This window comes from Eptesicus fuscus, chromosome 6 (genome assembly GCF_027574615.1).
Source record: "Eptesicus fuscus isolate TK198812 chromosome 6, DD_ASM_mEF_20220401, whole genome shotgun sequence".
Lineage (NCBI taxonomy): Eukaryota > Metazoa > Chordata > Mammalia > Chiroptera > Vespertilionidae > Eptesicus > Eptesicus fuscus.
In genome coordinates, this window is record NC_072478.1 from 35,789,498 (window position 1) to 35,801,976 (window position 12,479).

Sequence of the window (12,479 nt, forward strand, 5' to 3'; positions counted from 1 at the left end):
TAGACATCTAGTTGTCAAGCAGACACTTGAATTAGGAAAGATGTCTAAGATGGAGATATCCAGTGAAACTTTTGGCTCCAGAATAGCAGACTTGCCTATTTCAGACCACTACTCTTACCAGGAATAACTAAAATAGTGAAAAAAATTGTTGGGAGGTGTTGGAAAGCTATCAAAGCTGTAAAGATTTGAGAGGATTTCTTCAGATATAATGATCCAGATAGAAGCATGTAGATGCATTAAAGAAAAAACTCAATGAAGGGTAAATATCTGAGCATATCAATTTAAAATAGATTGTATAAATTGTCTTGTGAATTTGAGGTATATATGATATATCATAATAATTACAGAAGGGAAATGGATTATTATTAGGTCCTTGCAATATCTGGAAAGTGATGAAGTTACTAATTTATATTAGATTTTAATAAGCCAAGAAGGCATGCAGTAATCTCTGGATTAATCACTTAAATTAGTTATGTACCACTGAGAAGGAACAGAGTGAGATATAAGATGATATAAAATATTTGATTAATCATATAAAAAGTAAGATGTAAAATGAAATATAAGGGATGGAGAAAAAAGCAAATAGTAAGACATGATTTAAACCTCAATATAGCCCTGGCCAGTTTTGCTCAGTGGTTAGAGTGTTGGCCCATGAACAGAAGGATCCAGGGTTGGATTTCCAGTCAGGTCAGGTACCTCAGTTGCAGGCCGATTACAGGCCCTGGTCAGGGTGTGTTCGGGAGGCAACCAATCCACTGCTCGCTCACTCTCCACCCCCCACTCCCGACCTTTTTTCTCCCCCGCCCCCGCCTCCTCCCTTTCCTCCACTCTCAAAACAAACAAACAAAAAAAAACGGAAAAAATAGTCTCAGGTAAAGATTAAAAAAACTCCATAATGAAACCAGCAAACAAACAACAAAACCCTCAACATATCAGGAATTATATTAAATATAAATATAATAAATACTAATTAAAAGATAAAGGTTATCAAACGCCTTAAAGATAAAAACCAATGATGTGCTGTTTACAATAGATGTAGCTTTAATATAAGTATTAAAAAGTGTTGAAAGTAGAAAGATGGAAAATCACAGAAAATGCAAACTAATCAAAAGAAATCTGGTATATCAAACTAATATGAAAGTTGATTTTAGGCAAGAAACATTACTAGAGATAAAGAAGGACATTTTGTAATAATAAAATGTTTAATCCAGCATGACAATTTAAGAATTTTAAATTTATATGCACTTAATACATAGCTTGGAAATACATAAAGCAAAAATTGACATGACTAAAAGGACAAACAGAATATTCACAATCATATTTGGAAAATTTAATACACATCTCTCAGAAACTAATGGGATAAGGAGAATAAAATCAATAAAGATATAAACACAATTAACTTACTTGATCTAGTTAAACATGTAGAATACTGCATATAATAGCTGCAGGATATACATTTTTTTCAAGTGTATTTATAACATTTACCAAAATTGACCACAAAAATAAATACAGATTAACTAGAAAATCTTCAATACAGTCCCCAATATAATTCTGAAAAAATACATGAGTGAAAAAGTAAACTAATAGAAATTAGAAAAATATTTTAAGCTCAATAATAATAAGGATATAATATATAAATACCTTGTGGGAAGATGAAATAGAAATTTATAGTTCTAAATTTATATAGTAAGGAAAAAGACTAATAAAATTATCTCAAGTACCTATCTTAAGAAACTGAAAAGAATTACAAATTAAACACAAAGAAAGTTGAAAGTAGGAAATAATAAAAATAACAGTAATTCGTGGAATAACTTCTGTTTGAAAAGAATAATAAAATTGATAAATATCTGGAGTGATAAAAGAAAAAAGAGAATTACTAAGGTTGGAATGGAAAAGGGATGATTACTGTAGATTATACGGACATCATAATCATCGTTAGAGAACATTACAAACATTTCTATTGCAATAAATTTTAAAATTTGAATGAAATGGGATACTTTCTAGAAGAACATACTCACCAAAACTGAAACAAATTTTTAAAAATTTAAATAGTTTAATATGGAAATTGAGTCAATAATTAAAAATTTCTTTACAAAAATAGATGTCTTTACTGGTGAGTTTTACCAAACACTTAATAAAGACATAACGTCAATATTAGCACATTCTTCAAACAAGAAAATATTGAAAAAATATTTTCCAACCTGTTTTATGAAGCCAGCCTAATTTTGATACCAAAATCCTGACAAGACATCACACACACACACACACACACACACACACACACACACACCAGAAAATCACAAGCCAATCTCTTATGAACATAGGTACAAAACTCCTTAACAAAATATTTTCAATTAGGCAAGCATAATTATGCTTATTTCATTGTTGGGGAAAGTGAAAGTCAGATTAGTTAATAATTACTTGAATTTACATAGCTAGTAAAGCCAGACATAAATTTAGGTCTAACCAGTAATAAGTCTGAATACATTATTTCCACAGCCATTAGGTGCCTTGTTAATATATTTTTTAAATTCTAAAATGAGCCCTGCCCCCTAGCAGTGTGAATTAACCTTTCTTTTTTGCTCCCCTAGTATTTTATATGTCTGTATTAAAACATTTATCACACTATGTTTAATGTTTATTTACTTGTCTATGCTAAGTGTCTTTTCTACACCATCTCACCCTCCCATATTGTACAAAAAGTTCTTTAGAAACTGTGATTTATCCAGTTCATTTTTGTATCCTATTTTTGACTCAGAGAACTACTGAAGTAATGTTGTTAAATAAATTAATAAATGCTTAGGTAAAAAAAAAAAAAAAAAAGAAAAGAAGGTTGTAAAAGGACACAAAATGCACTAACCAGGAAAATATTGACAGATCTGAGTAAATTAAAATTAGGGAATTCCATTCACCTAAAGATACAATTAAGAGAGCACCACAGAAATACCAAGGTGACAAAATCTTTTAGCTGTTTCAGTATCTTGGTAGAAATTCATGTTGCTTTAAGATTTGTGCAGCAGTTAAGTTTCAACCCAGCTAAAATATTTAATTAATTGCAAATGATAGATTCCATTACAAGGATGACATTTCTTTTCCCTTAGATTTTGAATGATTTTGTTCCCTTAGTCTAAAAAGAATAATATATTCATTTCTATTGGGACATCATTACCATTTTAATTTAAGTTAATATGCCTTTAGCTTTATTAATACTCCCATTGTCACGATCTCCTCTTTCATTGTGCTTTTATTTCAGAAAAAATATTAGTTCTTAGTGTAAGAAACATGATTTAGTTATTTCCTTTGTGATAGGAATTTAAAACATTTATTAAAATCATTAGCTATTATGTGCTATTGAGTAATTTATGACTATCCCCATTACAAAGTTTAAACTTTGCTGTCTTAAAAAAATTTGTGAGTGGAAGAGTAGTTTCAAAAATTTAGACATCTATTTTAAAAATTTTGATATACTGCAAAAGCTTTATTTGGCTTTAATAAAACTGTTAATTAGGAATATTTTCCATTTTTTGTGACTTGGGAAACAGTAAGAAAGCCCATTTATTTATGAAGTTATGCCAAGATCTTTCCCATATGTTATTTTGTTAATTATCCAACCAGTCTGACTGTAGGCACTATAACTTAATTGCCAAGATGAAAAATCCGAGGCTCGGAAGATTGAAGTTTCTTGCCCACAGTCATAAGCTATTAAGTGGTGGAGCCTGATTTTAAGTCCATACATGTGTCACCTCAAAGATGATGAATCTGCTTTTGTCAAGGACCTCCATTTGTCAAAGCTCCTAGGACTTCTCATGATTAACCTTCACTTTGCCGTTATCTTCCTTCCTCTTCCTCTGTCAGTAGCATTTGGCAGAATTGATCACTCCTTCCTTCTCCTCCCTATGAAAAGTCACTTCCCTTTATTAAATGCTGATTTTTACAGGCCAGATCTACAAAATAAGAGTAGAAATAAGCCCCAGTTATAAGCTATAGCCTGGCCTTATAAAACTCGTGCTGCAGCAACTTGAACAGGACAAGCAGTGGCTGTATCCTTAAGATTGGGAAGCTCAAGGAGGATTCTGCCTTGCCTTGTCTCCCACCCAATCTCTCCCCAAGTTAAAAAGACTCATCCATGGGAAGTATCAGAATAACATAGCTCTCCTGCTACCACCGGTAAGTGCATATCACCAGGAGAGCTTGATTAGATGGCACAGAATAAAAAAAAAAAAAATACATTTTAACATGAGGAGAAACTGGTACCAAAATATGCCTGGAGAGACAGAAGGTGTGATAGGGCAAGTGTAAGGAGAGAAAAACTTCCTCTTTTCTATTCATTGGATTCTGACACCCAGTCTTCTGAGCTGGGGGAGTACTGGCTAGTTCCTATTCTTCCAATTCCTTACTATGCCTTCTCTTCTTTTGCTCTTATTCTTTCCTGTCATCATAGGACACAAACTGTCTCTTGAAGCTCTCACTTAGCTGCCCTGAGAATGATTCTGATAATGAGCCCCTGGAGGGCATTGATACTTTTTCATTTTTACGTTTATTTTCTTTTTCTCTGGCTTGTCCCTCTTAGAACACTTACCCCGGCCCCCTTCATATTATATTACGATTTTCTCATATTCCCTCCAAGTATGCTTAGTCTTACCCTCCTTCTCTTCATTCTGTTTGGACATTTCCTCCCAGATCTTGTCTGCCTCTTGTAAAGATCTGTGATACTGATGCCAAGATGGTCTGACCTGATCTTCTTTCAGCTGGCATTGAGCCACAGTATCTACACAGACCTGTGGCCCTTGTGATTCTTGGCCATTTGGCCTTTTTGAGCTGTTTCTTCTTCTCATCCCAATCACTGTCATCCTCATTACTGGAGGATCTGGCAGAGCATTGCTATCAAACTTCTCTGCCATTTCTTCCTTTTCTACATCTGAGTTGAATGACTTATTGGTCATCATTTGTTGTTGGTGCATTCTCTTACTGGTATTCTTTCTCAGCTCCAAGTAGGCATCATGCTAATCTTTATCAGAGTTAGAGATCTATTTGTTGTAGTTTGAGTTCATCCTCTCCTTCAATACTGTTTTTGATGTTGGGCTTTTTCGCATTGCCAAAATCATTTTCCCATACTCTTCCCTCACAATGCTGCTGAAAGTATACAGAGTTCCATGCAGGTGCAGAAAGGTAGAATAGATCCAAACATTTTAAAAACCAAGGGAAGTCACACAGTGCGGCTCCTGGAAGATGCATCTCCAGTGGCCTAGATTATATTTGCCTTGGATAGCACACATTGGGCAAACCTCTCAACCAGGTATACACCATCCTGTAGGTTAGGAGGCACATAAAAGAGACCTTGGCATCAACATTCTGATGGCATTCCAGTGTCACTTTATTCTTGCCTATGGTGCACCTGAGACATGTTGCTGAGGGGAATCTCAGACAGGCTGGTCACTGATGTCAAAGAAAAATAGCAATCCAACAAATTTTACTGCCTCCCTCCCGCCCCCCAGTTCCAGCCCATTACATTAGCTCAAGGCAATAGTGAGTTTTGAAGAAATCAGAGATTTTCTCAATTCAGATTCTCATAAGCCATCATACTTATAAACATGGTCGTTTTCTATGAGAAGCTTAAGTCTGTGACCCAGAAGTACACTGTGCTAGATGCCTTCCTTCAACACTATACCTGGATATTGTCCACTTTTCCCATCTTGCTATTCTTGAAGATGATACCCAAGTGGCTCTACCTCAGCTAACCATCATTCATGGAGAGCCTTTTACCTCCTGATAGACATCTTGAACTCCAGTGTCTTATTTGTTCATCATTCCTTAACACCTAGCACAGTGCTTATTTTGCTCTCAGTAAATGTTTGTAGAATAAATGAAAGAATTAATGGATGCATGCCTTTCACAGTCAGCTTGTATGGACCATGTACAGGTTTAAGTCACAACTGTGCCGAAATAATTTCAACAATACTTTACTAATAATAAATATTATTTCTACAAATGACAGCGATGTTTACCCAATCACCCACGCATATATAGGGACTTCCCATTTCTGGTCCTGTAGGTAAAGAAGTTGGAGGTTGTCACTCCATTCTAATGAGTACATAACTCAACAGACTGAAAAATTAACTTTTCTAGGATCCAAAGGATAGATGAAGGTACAAGGAAAACCAGGGCTTTAAGATTAGAAAGACAGACTGGAAAATACAGGGAGTCACAGATTACTGGAGCAGAGACTTATGTGTGGCAATTGCCATGGGAACCAGGTATTATCAGGGCCTATTCAGATTTTCTATATATTTTTTTCTTGTGTGAGTTTTGGCATTTTGTGTCTTTCAATGAAATGGTCCATTTCATCTAGGTTATAACTTTGTGGGCACATAGTTATTCATAGTATTCCTTGATTGTCTGTTTAATGTTCAAGGAGTCTTAGTGATGTTCATTCTTTCATTTATCATATTAGTATAGTTCCTGGATATAAGGCTAAAATCAAGGTTAATCACATGAATAAATGATTGAGTGAATAAATGAAAATTTACTTTGAAAATATTTTTTCACATGTGTCTTTCCTCTCTTTTCCTGCTGGCACTTTCTTCATTTCAGGATTTAACCATTACAAATGGACCTTGTAATGATGCCTAAAAAAACTCCTTTGAATATGAGGTCTCTTCTCTTTTTACACACACGCACACACCCATTTCTGTTCCTGAACACAATCAGACTAGACTTTATTTAACACTACTATCCCTATTTGCCGTCTTGAACAACACCTTCTAGCCATTTTCTTGAAGGTGTTGGTCAAGAAAAGCTCTCCTTTCCTTCTTCCATTAATTCAGAGTATATTTATTTATCTCATCCATAAAAAATGCTTCCTGACTGCTCTAGCTCTGATATTTGAAATTTATCAGCTGACTTCCTTCAGCATTTGTTGTGTGTACCTCAGATTTTATCATAAATGAATGTACAACGTGAAGTATAACACCAACTGGATTATGGATCTCTTGGGAAAAGAGGGTACATTCTACCCTCCTACAGAATACAATCCTGATATGTACTACTATTTGTAATACGTTAAACAAAAACAAACAAATAAAAAAGAGAATACAATTTTGAATTGAAAACAAAGAAACTACTTAATGATTGATTTAATGATATTTGTTTGGAATTGCTATTGTCATTTTCATGAAACTTATTAGACACAAATACAATTGGGTGCTCACACACTAAATCTTCCATCTTATTTCAATAGGACTTTGTGAATTTCTACATTTTGGTTTAAGATATTCTTTTGCGTTCATCTTCATGTATCTATATGTATTTTTTATTAGAATCTTAATATGTTAAGATCTTAAGATATAAGGCTGTAGAACAAAAACGTTAAGTACTTGTGTTATGGGCACAGATTAGCCTGGTTTAGAATGATCTCTGGGTCTCTTTCTAACTGAATAACCTCAAGCAAGTTACAGAATTTCAAAGCTTCAGATTCCTCAACTGTAAAATAGAGACAGTAAGTTCTTATTTTGTAGACTATTGAGGGAATTAAAAGACGTGAAGTATATGTCAACTTGAAAGAAAAGAACTGTCAACAGTGAATTGTATATAATGTCCCTCTTTTCATTATAATGTTTTAAATTTTGTTTTTAATTTAATTTTATTAATAGCAGAAAACTGGATCATCCTCTCTAATAAAGAGGGAATATGCTAATTGACCCTCACACCGTCACAAAAGATGGCAGCGCCCACAGCCAATAAGAAGGGAATATGCTAATTGTCTGCCACACCCTCAAAGATGGCAGCACCCACAGCCACAAGATGGTGGCGCCCAGTCCCCTCAGCCCCTTTGGGGTGGCAGGCATGCAGCAAGGCCCGGCCCGCCCCCAGGTGGGCCTGGCTGCTCCATGTGCCTGCCTTCAGAGTCCCCCAGTTCCCTCAGCTCCCCAGCCCAGGGCTGGCCCGTGGCGCAGGCAAGCCTCAGATGGTGGCTGCCCAGCAGATGCCCGAGGCCCAGGCAAGCCTCAGATGTTGGCTGCCCAGCCGCCCATGGCCGGCCCGAGGTGCAGGCAAGCCTTGGATGGCAGCTGCCCAGCTGTCCAGGGCCGCCCAAGGCTCAGGTAACCAGGGCAGGCTGAGGCTTGCACTGCCAGCAGTGGCAGCAGCAGAGGTGTGATGGGGCGTCGCCTTCCCCTGATCACCGGGTCACCTCCTGCCCCTGAGGGCTCCCGGACTGTGAGAGGAGGCAGGCTGAGCTGAGGAACCCCCCTCCAGTGCATGAATTTTCATGCACTGGGCCTCTAGTTTAAAATATTTAGCATAGCTCCTGACAGAGAACAAAGTGCTTGATGTATGTTTATTTTTACTATAAAAACAATTTCAAGATCAAGTCCACACTTCTCATTTTATTTATAAGAAAAATGAGACCTAGTGAGGTCAAATGAATTGCTCAAGACCACTAGTTAATGAGAGAAATGTCCTGGAAAAAAAAAATCCAGGTCTCCTGACAATAGATCTAATGTGTCTTCTAATTCCCATATGACTCTGAAGTCTGACTAGCTTCTGAGGATTTCCCCAAGGACCTTGTTAGTATGTTCTGCTTTATCTTATGTTAGACACATGTTCTGGGACAGTTTCATATCTAATATTTTGAAATTAAAAGAATAAAAACAAAAAATATTTATTTCATCATATCCATTTTCTTTATTTTTCAAAAGGACCTATAAAATATTCCTTTTTATGGCTAATGATGCAAATTTCATTTGATTTTTTCCTGAATTGAGTTATATTCAGCTTTTCAGAAATATTAACATTATTTTAGGTTAAGTATAGTGGTATTTTCATCTTAAGAAGAGTTTGTTATTTCAGAGCTTAAAAAACTATTTAGAATTTCAAAATGCTTATAATTAACCTCTTCAAAATATATCCTACATGCAATTTTTAAAAATGCTTTCTTCACATATGAAAATAACCCCTGACTAACCTCATTATGTTTGTGGTTGAATGATGGAAAGCAAGGACATTCTCTACAGACTAGAGTTTCCAAGGTGTGTGTGGGGGTATCTTTCCATGTGGCTTTGAAAATAAACTCCACTATTTATCAGGAAGAATACTTTTTCCATATTTTTATGGATATTTAGCTGTAACAATAATGATTTGTTTGGCTCATTTAGAATCACAAACCTTTTGAGAGAAGAAAAATGCTCCTAGAGGGACAGCTAAATCAACTCTTATGCATATGTAAGAAATGAATCTAAGTCTTTCTTGTTTCTGTTTCCCCCCCCCCCCCGCCCACCAAAAAAAAATTGTATAAGTGAGGAAGTAGTGCCAAAGACCTATTAGTAATAGTTATTTCCTAATTGCAGCGGGAAGCATCCTGCATGTTTAAATAAATATTGTTAACTGTGACCTCTCGCTTTGCCAGGACTGATAAGGCAATTGTTTGGCCTATACGAAGCACATACAGTATACACAGAGTGGAGTGCAGCAGGAAAACAGGAAACAATAAATCAGAAATTAGAGCACTGATTGTTGTAGCTAATTACATCAGGCTTCTGCTTAATTTCTCACTCTGTCATTCTAACCTGATTTTCTTGCCAACAGACTTTGCAAATTGCTGGTGTCACGTACATTCAGCAAATAATAATCCTTAGTTACTGTGACTGACAAATGAATGAGCAGGAGAAGATAGTTTATTATGCAAGGATGAACTGAGACATTCACCAGATACCTGCCTGGATGCTCTTTTAATTCATTTACCTAGATGAGCTGCATGATGCATTTCTCCAGGAGCAGAGATTTTGGCATCAAGACAGCTTAATTAGATTTGTGGCTTGGTTTGATAATATTGAGCAAGAAGAAAAGATGGTACTGTATAAGAAAGGGAGGGAAGAGATTGGCTTGGACAAAGAAAGAGATAAAGTGGTAACTTAGCTATTTAAGTCAAATCTGAAAATAATATGTTTAAGGGTGAGATTAGTTAGCACATTATTGAATGCTAATCTTGTTCACACATAGATTTGGTGAGCTAACTTGGTATTTTTCAACCCATTGTGGTTTGATTCCTGAAATTCTAAAACATGTATGCGAAGAAAGAATGTTAAAAATGAGATGCTCTTGTTCAAAATTAATTGTTTGATTACTCCCAGATTCGATTTGTTCATGTAGACAATGCATGTTCAATTCATTTTCCCATGATCCCAGTTCTGGTGTTGTTTGTAAAAACAATTTTCCTTTCAAATTTACATGGTCTCCATGCTTTAAACAATTGTGCTACAGTCTCTGAAGATGGAATATGGAATATCTAACTGAAGAGAATTTTCACTCCATTGTTACTTAATAAATTTTCTGTATTGTGGTTATATTTTCTGCTTTTGATGTAGTGTTTACTAATTAGATGATCTAACTGCTGAACAGATCAGCGCTAGTGACCACCTCACCCAGGCGCTCTGCTTCTTTGGTGCTTAATAAAAATCAAATTACTTTATTTAACCAGAAGGTACCATGTACATAAGGTCTTTAGAAAGAAAACTGTTTCTCAGTTCAAGATCAAATTTGCTTCGTCCTTCCATTTCTAGTGGGTTCTCATTTTACTGCTGTCTTGCTTTCCATGTCATCTTTAGGGGAGGAGAACCTGAACTCAACACAGGGATGTGAGGACATCACAACAGAACCTTCCCCAGGTCACAAAGGACATAGCAGAGCTGTGGGTTCCCATTCTTTGGAAATCTCTGTTCTATTTGGTAAAGCAAGTGGTCAGAGTTAACTATTTATTTAAATGTGTAGGTGATGTCTTATATGCTAATGTTGTGGTTGGAATGTAGGCCAATTAAGCAGCCCAGAAACTATGGTAGAAGGGCCGAAAACCAGAGTATAATGTGCCAGTATTGCTGCAGGCCCAAAGGTCAGAGGCAGCAGAATATTTCACTTCTAGTGTCTTTAAATGAATTCTTGTGTATCAAGTGCTTAAACCACTCCAAATCCCAAACTGACTCTTCAAGAGTCATCTATACTAATAAAATGGTAATGTGCTAATTACACCAGACATCTTCTGGACATCCTTCTGGAAAAAGCCACAGTGGTGGGAGCCGAGGCAGAGGCCATTAGGGGCAACCAGGTTGGCTGGGGAGGGCAGTTAGGGGCAACCAGGCCTGCAGGGGAGGGCAGTTAGGGGTGACCAGGCCTGGAGGGGAGGGCAGTTGGGGACAACCAGGCAGGCAGGCAGGCGAGCGGTTAGGAGCCAGCAGGGATCGGGCCTAAACTGGCAGTTGGACATCCCCCGAGGTGTCCCAGATTGGAGAAGGTGCAGGCTGGGCGAGGGGACCCCCCCCCCCCCCAGTGCATGACTTTCTTGCACCGGGCCTCTAGTCCTTAATGTAATTTTTTATTTTATCCATGTTTTCAGACAAAATGTTATAAATATATATTAAATAAACATGGTGTGCCTATTGTGCCATTTGATGTCCCTTCAGGGGAAAAAGCTTAATATAGGAGAAATGTATCTCAAGTCATTGCTCTCAAAAGCAGTTGAGGGAAGCAAACTTGAACTTATAAAACAAGAATTAAATAACACAAACCATAATGTGATATTCTAGATACCTAAATAAGTGATATTGACAATTAGGGCTATGGAATTTAAAGGGACCAGATTTTCCAGAGAAGACTTAATGGTGATAATTTGACATGAACTTGGAAGGATAAGTAGCACTTGGATAGCTGGAGAGGAAAGAAGAAATTTTTTAAGCAAAGAAAATTCATTAGAAATGGGGAAAAAGCATGGCAAGACTGGAAATAAGGAGATGAGTGGTACAAAGGGTTAGGTGGGAAATATGGTTGGATAGAGAAGATTGCCAGGTACTGAGTGTTAGGGGAAGGGTTTGAACTTAGTGTTATAGGTGGTGAGAATGATAGCAGCAGAAATAGAATATTTGGGACCAGTTATAATTGTAAGAAATACTAATCATGCTCTGTTAGACATGATTGTTTTGTTTTGATTAAAGAGGGCACATTCTAACCTGTCTGGGAGTTACATGTGGGAACTGGGCGCTCACCTGGAAATGCAGCCCTTCCTCCCCATTTGGAGCTGTTTATTATCATGGAAAGATTAACCACCTTGTTGCAGAAACCAGAGTTACCAGCCCTTTGAAGACCCCAGCCCTTTGCATACCCACAGGCCTTTGCAAATCTCCAGCCCCCATTACCTGTAAACTTCCCATTTGGCATAACCTTTTGCCTACTTCCCCATGTAATCTTTGTCCTTCTACCCAATATAAGCAGCTGGCTTATGGGGAGAGGCAGAGCAGATTTTTGTGGATGACCTGCTGCTCTCCCATACTGCCAGCAGTATTAGAATAAACGCTCATATATGATTCAACCCTGTCCCTGCTTAATTGGCTCAAGTAGTGACAGGCAGCATGGACCCATTGATTATCTGGTTACAAGACCTCTCAGGGATCCCAGAGCGAGGGACTGATGTGTGGGAAACAAACCCAGGAGAGGAA

General features: G+C 37.0%; 1 pseudogene; it reads right to left on the bottom strand.

The window, feature by feature from the left end:
* Nucleotides 1–4,321: 4,321 nt before the first annotated feature.
* Nucleotides 4,322–12,201, bottom strand: LOC114227674 (FACT complex subunit SSRP1-like; annotated as a pseudogene).
* Between the last annotated feature and the right edge of the window lie 278 nt (nucleotides 12,202–12,479).